This window comes from Lepisosteus platostomus, chromosome 7, assembly GCF_059453375.1.
Source record: "Lepisosteus platostomus isolate fLepPlt1 chromosome 7, fLepPlt1.hap1, whole genome shotgun sequence".
Lineage (NCBI taxonomy): Eukaryota > Metazoa > Chordata > Actinopteri > Semionotiformes > Lepisosteidae > Lepisosteus > Lepisosteus platostomus.
The window spans coordinates 62,437,437-62,449,618 of NC_142617.1; the positions used below are offsets into that span (position 1 = coordinate 62,437,437).

A 12,182-nucleotide genomic window follows, 5' to 3' on the forward strand; every position below is an offset into this window, starting at 1 on the left:
AGAGCCCCCTGCTGGGAAAACATGTGAATAAGTGTCTGTATTGCCTTGGAATACAGATACAGTAGTTTTAGAAATTAATGAAACAGTGAACAGTGAATTATTTTAACAGACCAGAAATTGAACTACCCCAAGTGTTAAGCATTGAACATGATTATGGCTACACTTCAAATCCGACTGCAGTATTTAAAACCTTTCACATATTTATTTAGTCTCAGAGAAATTTAAGCCATAGACGTCGTGAATGAAATCAGAAGATGGTGAATCAGAGTCAGGTGGAGTCAGAACTTTTCCTTTTAGGTAACTTTCTTCCATTCATCCATTATCTGAAAGATACTTTCCAAGATCATGGATTGAACATTTTGTAAGTAAATGTAGCTCCACATGGTGGTTAAATATTGTAATTTCTTTGAATTTTCTCCAATTCTTAATAATAATAATTCCTTACACTTATATAGCGCTTTTGTCTGCACACTCCACTGTTCCAGAAGTTCCAGAAGTGCTTTACAGGTAGTGGGGACTCCCCTCCACCACCACCAACGTGTAGCCCCCACCTGGATAGATACTTTGCCATCCACTGCTGTGAAAATTTGTCTTTGGCTTCTCCCAGAAAAGTACAAAACATGCCAGCAAAACACAAGTCTCACACAAAATCACATGAAATCACAACAACAGTATGTGAAACATAAATAAATGGATAAATAAATGGGTAGTGGGAGGACTATCTTTACATACATTCTTTGAGTAGTTTTATTGCAGAGGAGACAAAAGATGTCTTATACATGTTTTTTATAAGATGATATAGTACCATAGTACACCAGTATACTCACTGCACATCAGCTTTCAGTGGGAAGTGAGCGAGTGATGAAGCCATTTCATAGATAGGAAATATTTAGAGGCCATGATTAGTAAGGGCCAATGGGAAATTTGGCCAGGACGCCGGGGTTACACTCCTACACATTTACAATATAGTTTCCCCCACACTAAACTGAGGCATTAGGACCCACATAGTGTGCAAGGTGAGCGCCCTCTACTGGCCCCACTAACCCCTCTTCCAGCAGCAACCTTAGCTTTCCCAGGAGGTCTTCCATCCAGGTACTGACCAGGCTCACACCTGCTGAGCTTCAGTGGGCTGCCTGTTGGGGGTTACATGATGATATGGCTGCTGGCAATTCTTATACAGGAATTTAAGAATTGGCCCATCTCGTACACAGTAACCAATTGATCCAAGGATTTCTTGAACCAACCCAGATCCAGCAAAACAAAAAATGTGCAAAGAAGTGTCCACTGCTCTCAGTTTTAAATGCACTTCCTACAGTTTTGACATGCGTCCTCTGGAGGTTTATTATACACCATATTGTATTTTAAGTTTTAAAAAGCCTTGGGAAATGATCACAGGGCTGTCGCGTAGGTAGAAATGATATTATTATTCCAGTACAATCCAGTGAGCACATACAACACACAAGAAATATTTAAAATAATTCACAAATGATGTCAGTGCTTTTTCAAATGAATTACAAAATGCTCTGTGGCCCCACTACACAAATATCAGGTAGAAAAGTAAGAAACAGCTTTTCCAATTAAATTATGGGGAAAAGTTTGGGAGACTAAATTGTGAAGGCTGAGTGTGGAATTTAACCACAACACCTGGGCTAACATCCCTACTATTTTACTGCTGCTTAGTAGAAACGAAGATAAATCTCATCCTACAGATGGTGATACACACACTCAAAATGGAAAAAACAGATGTAATTACTACAAATAATAATAATAATATCAGGAGATAATAATAATATCAGGAGATATTATTATAACTCTTATTAAATACAACCACCACCTATGTGTAACCCCTCCTGGATGGTGCAAAGTCCAGGGAAATATAGCTCCTGTCTAATAAATTAAGCTTCAGCTTGTTGCAACCCAGTTTGCTGTTTTAACCTATTTTACTTTTCAATAATGATAACTGCTTTGTATTATTGAAACACTGGTTTCCATTATATTGAGTATACTGTACTGTTTAGTTTTCGGATGGAATGGTGGCACAGTGGTGAGCATTTTGCACCACTGGATCCCTGGATTGAGCCCCAGATCTGGGGTGTTATCTGCTTGGAGTTTGTATTTTCTCCACCGTCTGCATGTGGGTTTCCTCTGGGTGCTCCAGTTTCCTTCCACAGTCCAAATACATAATAATTGCTTATACTTATATAGCTCTTTTCTGGACACTTCACTCAAAGCGCTTTACAGGTAATGGGGATCCCCTCCACCGCCACCAATGTGCAGCATCTACCTGGATGATGCGACAGCAGCCACAGTGCGCCAGAAGGCTCACCACACACCAGCTATCAGTGGGGAGGAGAGCAGAGTGATGAATCCAGTTCATAGATGGGGATTATCAGGAGGCCATGATTGGTAAGGGCCAATGGGAAATTTGGCCAGGACGCTGAGGTTACACCCCTACTCTTTTCGAGAAACACCCTGGGATTTGTAATGACCACAGAGAGTCAGGACCTCAGTTTACGTCTCATCCAAAGGACGGGGCCTGTTTACAGTATAGTGTCCCCATCACTATACTGGGGCATTAGGACCCACATAGACCGCAGGGTGAGCGCCCCCTGCTGGCCCCACTAACACCTCTTCCAGCAGCAACCTTAGTTTTTCCCAGGAGGTCTCCCATCCAGGTACTGGCCAGGCTCACGCCTGCTGAGCTTCAGGGGGTTGCCAGTTGTGAGTTGCAGGGTGCTATGGCTGCTGGCACATACTGGTAACACATACTGGTAGGTCAGTTGGCTTCTGGGAAAATCAGCCTGGATATGGGTGTATCTGTGTCTGTCCTGTCCAGGCTGTGTCCTGCCTTGCTCCTTTTATTTGCCATGTCAGGCTCTTGCTCCCCGACGACCCTGAATTGGAAGAAGAGCTTAGAAAATAGGTGGATGGATGTTTACTTGTAATAGATCTGTAGAATGAGTTTCACCAACCAGGTGGAAGAAGGATGTAAAATGTCGTAGTAATTATTAAAAACACACACTGACCTGCCCTACAGATAAGTGTGTGTTTCACCTACAGGATCCTTTACTGGGAACAGTAACAATGGGTTAAGTAAAGGGAGTTAAAACAGTATTTGAACTGTCAGCCAAAACTTTAAACAAATAATTCTCTTGGTGGGAGCTGCAGAAGAAACATAGTTCACTGCCTGATCCTGTCCTGTTTCTGTTGGAAAACTTAATATATCTCATGGTATCTTAAAAGACGCAATGCTAAAGGAGCAAGTTATGTCTCCATTTTGTGGTGAGTTTTTTTATAACTTATTGTGTCAATAACAATATATCTTCCCAGTACAGTATTGACCAGGTAAGTCAGAAGCAATAATTTTCAAAAGCCATTTCAGCTCAAATGAGTTATTGAAATAAGCAGATATGAATCTCAGTAGAAAGAGGTGATATTCCTTAACTAAATTTATCTTCTATGTATTTCTAGACACGGATGTACTGAGCTTAAAGAGTATGATACCAAAAAAAACTCAGAACTTTATTTAACTGATATTGTTTGTGAGATTTCATTTGCATTCACAAGGAACATAAAAGAACATTTCCCTGGCTACAGTTTGTATTATTAAAAAAATATAAATACTGTATATGCCACTCTTTGGCTTGATTATGATTCATCCAGTAGGTATATGTTGCAGAATAGTCTACTACAGTGCTTTGTAAGAGACTATGGATCCTGTACACTACAGTAAAAAGGACTAATTAAATTTAGAGACTGAAAAATTACTATGCACATTTTATCTTCAAATGAACAATAACATTAAATGAACAATTACAGTTAATAAGTCATAATCATGTAATTGTTTGCATGCCCATAAATGGCAATATCAACACAAGATCAACACAAGATGAGAGCCTACATAAAACATCTACCACTCTTCAGTCTTTAAATATCTACTTCAATGTCTGCTTCCTTTTTTCATGAACTTGTATATTGCAGTTTTGTTGTTTTCCATTTTTCTAAAACATTTCAGTATTGTATCTCTCACTGCTGTTTTTTTCCTGCATTGGATGTCTGTCAGCTGGCGTAAAGTGGTTGTTTAGATAGTCTGCCTGCTCCCCAGCCTTGTAACTGCTCTCCACAGATAAGCAGTGGAATATTTTTGCCTTTTGCGGGTCAAGAAGTGTTTGCAAAATTAAGGAAAAGGTGTCCAAGGTGGACACTTAATTATAGTATAGTTTCAGAAAAGCTATAAAAATGAAGAATTTGATTACTTGTAATAATTAGCATTCTTATCTTGTCCACTATAATTATTTCTAATATTTAAATATTTTTCTCCTTAGAGCTTGTTATTCATCTGCCTGTGCAGGTATGTTTGTATTCTAACTCTGTCATCTTTCAAGATGAAATTAAGCTTTATTTATATTTTTCTGTAAGGAGAACACTGAGCATTAATAGAGCAAAATAGTGTTGTTTTTAATATTAAACTCAGTTTCTGGCTTTAGATCACTGGTTTAAAATTCTTCTATCTCATTTCTTTAGAATTTTGAGAAGACTTTATTTGTGCAGTGAGTTCAGCTTATTCACTGCTAGGATCTGATTACTGTCTCCAAGACATATCCCAGATCTTAAGAGGCACAGCAAAGACAGAGAGTCGTACTAAAGGGACAACCATCAGCATGAGGAATCTCTCTGCCACACAAACTCCAGGGAAGTGACATCAACGCTTAATTTCCTGAAAATCCAATCGAATCCCACCTAACCAACAAACACCGACACCCAGGATTGCAGAATAACACTTCTGTCTGCTGACATACTTCGATTTGGTTTTGGATATTGTGAAATTCCTATTATTAATTACTCAGTAGAAAATAAGCTCACTTTTAATTTATTTATAATTCATTAAAAGTCCTAGGGAAATTCTACTGGCCTCTTAAGGACCCCATCTGAATAGAAGTATAGTAAACTTGTCCCTGACTGTGGGATTTATTCTAATAATTATTATTGTCACAGTTTATTGTTTATGCAAAAAGTATATGGAAAAAAGGGCATTTTTCTTTCCTCCTGGTTCAGAAACATGTTCCAACAGGCCTGGTCATGAGATGCTCTCATTTCTCGGTTTGTCTGAAATCCAGGCCTTACTGGTGAGCAACTACAGTAGCTGGCCCTGAGAGGGTGCCAAAGTGGAAATCAAAAGCATATTGGAAGACCAAATTAAACAGAGACTGAAACATTTTTTTTTAATCTTACTGTTATAAATACTCTCCATTCTTCCATCTCATGGAGGAACTTGACACTTCATCAGCCAATTCACAAATAATAAATAGAGAAAGAAAGAGAGCTGACTGAACATGAGAAACAGGATGCGGCATGTTTACAACAAATAGGAAACCTGGGCTGATTTTCTCAGGTACTGTTCCGCTGTGGCTCTTTTTCGGAAGTTGCTGCATTCTGTCTGACTTTCCCTGCTCTGAGCTTCGGGGGCTTCAGACCTGGCCTGATTGACCTTAGCAGGAGGCAGTCATGTTCATACATGTGATTTTTCAGGAAGGGTCAAACTGATCGGGAACATTCTATTACTTAGCGACTCCCAACATCTCAAGCAGTCGTCTTTCTGTGTAATCTGAGAAAGAAAACCACACAGAACAAAACAGCTACCTGTGCTTTCATATCCTCTGTCTGTGCTTCCTTTGCAGTTTGAGTAGAAGAAACAGGGGCCACATTATTCACCACAGCAAGCTCTCATCTGTGAAAAGTATTTTTAAAAACTGAGATAATCAAACGATGCGATACACCTACTGTAGCAGCCATACAGCTGCTTCGACTTGATGAGTCAGAGCTGAACTGTGTCAAACTCATTCTGAGATTTCACACGTCTCGTGGCCTTCCTTTGTTTTTGTTATGTTTTGCATTCACCTGGCCTCACTAAATTACCCCTTGATTTAACCTGATCTGATGTGTGATGAGACTGCTGTGTATCACGTGGCGGGATGCTGCCCTTCAATGGCGGATCACAGTAAGTAGGTTCCATCCCATGAATGGAAATGCTTTCCAACGCCTTGAGATAAACATCACTACACACATGCAAAGAAATGGTATTATTAGTGGTAGTTCTCCTCCTGTGCATCAGAAATGACATACTGTACTAGTGACAACTTAGTTTAATCTAATAAACCAGAATGTAAATATTCATGTAATATGGAATACCAGCAAAAATATGAATTGCAATAAAATGCAGACAGCTACACTCTCAGCTCAAGTGTTACTTTCATATTTATAAACAGGTCCTTTGCAATCAGTTCTACTGTATACTGTATATGCTATTTGCATATACAAACTCTGTGTCCTCTCAGAACACCTAGGATCCTCCTTATAAAGCTACTGTTATTGTTCATTGCAACATTACTCAAATGGACAAGAAGTAATGAGAACAATGTATCTACAGTGCTGTTAACATCCTTATAGGGTGCATGGCCTGTTACTTTGATATCCTACTATTTATAGTCAAATGGACTGGCTTTTCTGTCTGTAGAAATAAATGTCAGAGAATTGCAAATGCGCATACACACATTCATATACAGTATGCAGACACTGTAAAGGAAAGTTTAGTACAGTTATTTCACAGGTCAAAGTGCTAATCAGGAAAGGATTTATATCCTCCACCCCACGCAGTGCCCCAAAAGTAGGACTTTTAACGGTATTTTGTGGATGGAAAAGTAATCTTACTTTCCATAGTGAAACTGATGTAATTTCAAGAACACCCTCAAGTCTTCATCATAAAGCGTTATTTGTAGCTCTGAAGAATACATTGCACGGATTTAGATTACATAATGTCATTTTACTTTTAAAATGGTATAGATTTTAAAATATCTATACCAGTTACAACACATTATTTCAAGAGCTTTTTTAAATCGTCCAACGATGAGGAAAAGAGGTACTGTAGATTCAGGAAAGAAGCATTTTAGCTTTTTTAGACATCTACAGCATATTACCCTACAAATGATTAGGGCTGTAAAATACTGAACCAGTCTCCCGAAAAAAAAAGGTCTACACGAGAAGTAAATATGCTGATGTTTAAATGCAATATTTCACTGTACCTACTACAACTGAAGATCAGTGTTCATAATTAACTCCAAAGAAATGCATCGTTTGACCATGTGAACGTACAACAACTAACCGCAGTTATCCCAACTCGGTCTTGCTGTTTGCTCAGTGCCCCTTATTCACCTGTTCGCGTTACCTGGAGGGGTTTATACAGTAAACGTATCACGTCACTGCGCCTTCCAGAGGGGTTGGGGCTGGGAGTTAGCTTGATTTCATTGCGGTGAAAGTTAGGTAGGGCGGAGATTAGGGAGCATGGGGAGTCGCTGCTGACATTAACCGGTTGTTGTTCTACAGCGGAAAGAAAAGGCGCAGTTTTATGCTGGCAGTGTTAAAGACCACACATTAGTGCTGGTGATGTGTGGGAGCACGGTTTTTCTGCATTTTGCAATGAAGTACAACAGTGCATAAGGACCAAAGAGGCCGTTGACAGTTGATGGTAAGCCTTTTCTGAATCTGCGCCGTAGCGCTTGCCGGCGTAGGCCTCGCAGCCTGGGGCTCGCGTAACTATGAGAAGCCGCCTATACATTTCACTCCGAGACAAAATGACAGGGGAGACTGGACGCATCCTGTTACAGTAGGTGGGGGAGTTTTGGTTTCATAATCTGTAAACTGGGTTTATGCATCTAAATGTCTGCGGAATAAAGCGTTAATTCTCGTTAGGTCTGTGGAGGTCCTGATGGCAACGACCAGACATTTCACTACACTTGCTTGGGTGGTTGACTGTAGTTATCATTCGGATGACACGGTGGATTTATAATTGGAGAAAGGTCTTTATCCCAGGTATACTTTACGAATGTGCCATGATCTTTATTACTTTAAAGCTTTAAAATATAATTATTTCCACAGAATTAACGTATGTACAATTCGCTTACTGCACTTCTTTGCTTTATCAGATGTGTCGCGTTTCTATTTTTATTACAGGTGCTACATTAGAGCACGGATTATGGTTTCAGTACTATCATCAAAAATAGCTTTGCAGTTTTTAAGTAGTGCGAAGGTGTTGTTGACGGTTATTGGCAACACACGGCTAATAGATACCTGTTTGACTGTACTGAACACGGTCTGTTACCATAATACAGACGAGCTAAATTCACTTGTATAGCTGGATCCGAGATAATTGCGCGTTTGTCGACAACCATTGCGTTAAATTATTTAGGACCAGAAGCAAACGCTTCAAGCAGCAGCAGTGTATAATGTGATGCTCCTGGAGACCCTACCCTTTGGCAACGCGGTGCTGCTGCTGCATTGTCTGTCTCTGTACTGTATCTCTGTGCGACGAGGGTGTTTGCATTTCTAGCAAAAGGTGCTTCGACCTGTAGCCACGGTTTTACTGTATGGGAAATGGTGTAACGCTATTTGCAACGCCGATTCTTTCATTAGGAAAAGGGCGTGTGTAGAACAGTTATTTAAAGGCGTCCCTGGTTATTTTAATGGCATATAGCAAACGGTCGTTTTTCAAAGGTCCTGTTAGGAGAAGGCCGGTGCCATTAATAAACCAAACGGTAACGGATCCATTTAGAACCGTTTGGCTCCCACACGGTGTCTTTGGCTACGTTGAGTTTTTGGATAACCTGGCAGCCGACCAGAGAAATTATGCTGACATGCGATCTTTAGTAAGTGCGAAGCGTGCTGAACAGACATCGGCTCCTGGGCCTCTTTGTTAAGTTTTCAGGGCTGGGCTCCTTGTCAGAATGCAGCTGCTGCCGCTAGCAACCCCTGGCACACTGAGAAACCGTAGTCATGAAACATCGACTTCAGCTTGAAAGGGTTTTCTAATCTTGCTTGCCATCAGATTTTGAAGCAAATGAACTCGGTCGTGTGCCAGTGTCCTTCTCTGCCTTGTGCACTGCTTTGTGTAAACAATGTACAACGTTATCTGGAGAGATTTGTGTAGATGGTCATAGAGTCGATACACTGGCTCCAAAAACGCCCCAGAATCACAGTTATTAATATTTACTGACGACTACATAGTGTGGTGTCGTGATTTCGAAGAGCACATTATATAAGTGTTACAAAGATTTGCACAGGCCTTTAACTGAAAAGTGGAAAAGGCATAGTTTTGCTGTATGTGTAATAGGAAAAACAGGAACTTCTGTAAATAGGTTCTGGAGAACGAATTGCTTTAGTTCTCTGTCCTGACTACAACATGAAAACATGTTCCTCTGAAAGCTTTTCCATCCAAGCGTTTGGAACTGGACCACTGCTGCATACTTCAGATTGCAAAAAACGCATTCTTCTGTTGTCCAAATTTGAAGGCCGCAGAAGACGATTCAAGACCATTTAACTCCATTTAACGGAGCCTTCCGTAAGGGTTACAAAGGAAGTCCTTTGAGGTTTAACAACATCACACAAGCATAAACTAGATTGGAAATCAGTTGTAGATAGTAACTTTTAACAATAATATAATCATTATGGGTTTCTTCCATAACTACATTTAGGGGATAACAGTTCTACAGGGTAGATGTTCTGGAAACCTGTTAACAAAGATTAGTCTCCCTTCTCTATATGAGTATGCAGAATGAAAGATACCGTAGTTTTACTACAGTAAAACTAGTTTGCTTGTAGTCTTTCAGCATTGTGGCACTTTTTTAGATTATGCTGGAAACCTTTGGATGTTATGAATGTTAGAACCTTTAAAACAGTTGAAAATGATACAAAGCAGTATTACTGTATCCAGCAGGTATTGCTGCGGATATTCCTTTAAACTGTGTGGAGGTTTTAGTAGAACACTGTAAATCAGGGTGAGTGAATGAAATTTCGTTCCTCTACTGTTGTTTTACATCTTTGATAGCAGAGCTTTCTTTTTTTCAAATCATTAAAATCATGTGCGTCCTCCCAACTCTGCAATATAAATAGAAGTTTGTTTTTGAAATATTTTTCTCAACGTGTGAATGAGGTTTATATGCACATACAGTAACATGTAGACATAGGGAAAGGGAACCTCTCAGATTTAATCCTCTGAAGTGGGGGTGGTCCCTGGTTCTAGAGAGCAGGTCATACAGATCAGCCTTAAATCATTCTTCTGTAAAGATCTGAAACTCATGTAAGTTTTGATATCTTTAGTAAGTGTAATGTCAGGAATAGCGAACTGTGCTCCTCGGGGAAAAACTGTGGTTGCTGCTGGAAGATGGTGTTAGTGGGGCCAGTAGGGGGCGCTCACCCTGCAGTCTATGTGGGTCCTAATGCCCCAATATAGTGATGGTGACGCTATACTGTAAAAAGACGCCGTTCCTTCAGATGAAATGTAAAACCGAGGTCCTGACTGTCTGTGGTATTTAAAAATTCCAGGGCGTTTCTCGTAAATAATTGGGATGTAACTCCCGGCGTCCTGGCCAAATTTCCCCCTGGCCCTTACCAATCATGGCCTCCTAATAATCCCCATCTCTGAACTGGCTTCATCACTCTGCTCTCCTCCCCACTGATAGCTGGTGTGTGATGAGTGGACTGGCTTATTATCGAGGTGAGGCGGCACATTAGTTGTGGTGGAGGGGAGTCCTCATAACCTGTAAAGTGCTTTAAGTGGAGTGTCCAGAAAAGCACTATACAGGTGTTCACAAGGAATGACAACGCCCCCAAAATCGAAGCGTAACGAACTCTTGTGGAGTGAATATTTGGCTGAGGGCCGACCTCCTGGCCGTAGGACGAGGAGGCCAGGACCCCCCCGCGAGGTGACCAAGGGGCAGCTGCAGAGGTGGAGCTGGGGTGAGGTGGGATGCAGAAATCGCACGCGAGGGAGAGAGACATCGCATTCGGTATTTATGGTGTTCGGTGGAGGAAGGACGAAGGGAGTGATTGCTAATCGCTGATGGCTGGGAATGACTGAGCGTGGTTGTTGTCATCCCTCCCGAACTTCAGTTTAATAAACTCCATTAAGCAATTAATAATAATAATATTGAGAGCTACAGGGTGGTGGTATTTTCATTTCACACAATTTCTAAAGATCTTAATTAAATCACCTTCTGACATCATCAAGACAAAATTGTTCTTAGTGTTCAGAAAATGATGATTTGACTTGTATAAAAAGCTGCTGGACTGTGATCAGGTCTGGAGTTGGCTAACTTTGTTTAAAAACTCCCATCTGGTCAGGTCAATGGTTCTGGTGTTCAACAGATGTCTGAAGTTGTTACAGTTTTTCTGCATTTAAAGTGATATTTGCTTCCCAAGTTGTGCTGTGTGTTTGAAAAAAGAAATAGAAATATGTTAAGGTAACCTGTTTTTTATTAATACAAGCTGGCATGTTAAGTGTTTCACAGGAATTCTTTTACAAATTTCTGAAGTACAGTGATACATTTAGAATTCAACCAACCATGAAAAAAATTCTCTTGCGTATCACCTTCTGGGACATTTGCATGCAAACCCTTCTGGCCATTAGGCATACAGTATGGTTTTATTAATGTCTAATGTAACTGTACTCGCATATGTTAATAAGTGTCCACAACCAAAGGGGTTGGCCCAATTTGTAATCTGTCTTAAAGTAATGAAAATGTTCACATTCTTGTATTCTCTGAATTTTTAGAACTGAAAGAAAAAGAATTCTCGGGCCATCCATTTGATTATTTTTGCTGAGCATCTTTATCAGGATATAATGAAGGTTATATTCCATTACATATTCCAAAGGGCATCTGTCTCTTATGGTAGTTAGTAGCTTATTGATCCAGGGATCTCATTCTGCCTTGAAGGAAACCAGGGTGTTAGCTGTAACTACATGGCTGACTGGCTTTTCCATACTCCCACAGCCCTTTGGTTAAAGAAGTGCCTCCTGTTATACATTGTGTTTCTTCATCATTGCATGGTCTTTATGAATTGCAATGTTAAAAATGTGCATTTAAAATAATGAAATATTGTATTATGTGCCTTCTAGTTTGTCTGAGCCTTTCATAAAATCAGAGTATTCTGCTGTGTCATTTTCTCTATATCATTCTAGTATAGTTTTTTTTTCTCCCAGCAAATATCTTGCATTTTCTGTGGATTGCATGCACAAAATGAAACCTTATTTTACAGACCATGTGTGTGAAAATTATTTTGCAAAACGTTTGCTTGGAAAAATCCCATTGATGTCTGCATTTATTTTTAGAAGAGTATCTCCAGTATAGAGT

At 40.0% G+C, this 12,182-nt stretch overlaps 1 protein-coding gene across 8 annotated transcripts in view; it reads left to right on the forward strand.

The window, feature by feature from the left end:
• The first annotated feature begins 7,229 nt into the window (after positions 1-7,229).
• The window catches only part of herc1 (HECT and RLD domain containing E3 ubiquitin protein ligase family member 1), a 64,825-nt gene continuing 59,872 nt past the window's right edge, over positions 7,230-12,182 (forward strand). For 3 of the 8 annotated variants that reach the window (XM_088641645.1, XM_088641643.1, XM_088641646.1), the window contains exon 1: positions 7,233-7,522. The gene's annotated coding sequence lies outside the window, so the exon portion shown is untranslated. Of the gene's footprint in view, positions 7,523-12,182 lie in introns of all 8 variants that reach the window. The other 5 variants (XM_088641640.1, XM_088641644.1, XM_088641641.1 and 2 more) reach the window with 4 other exon arrangements.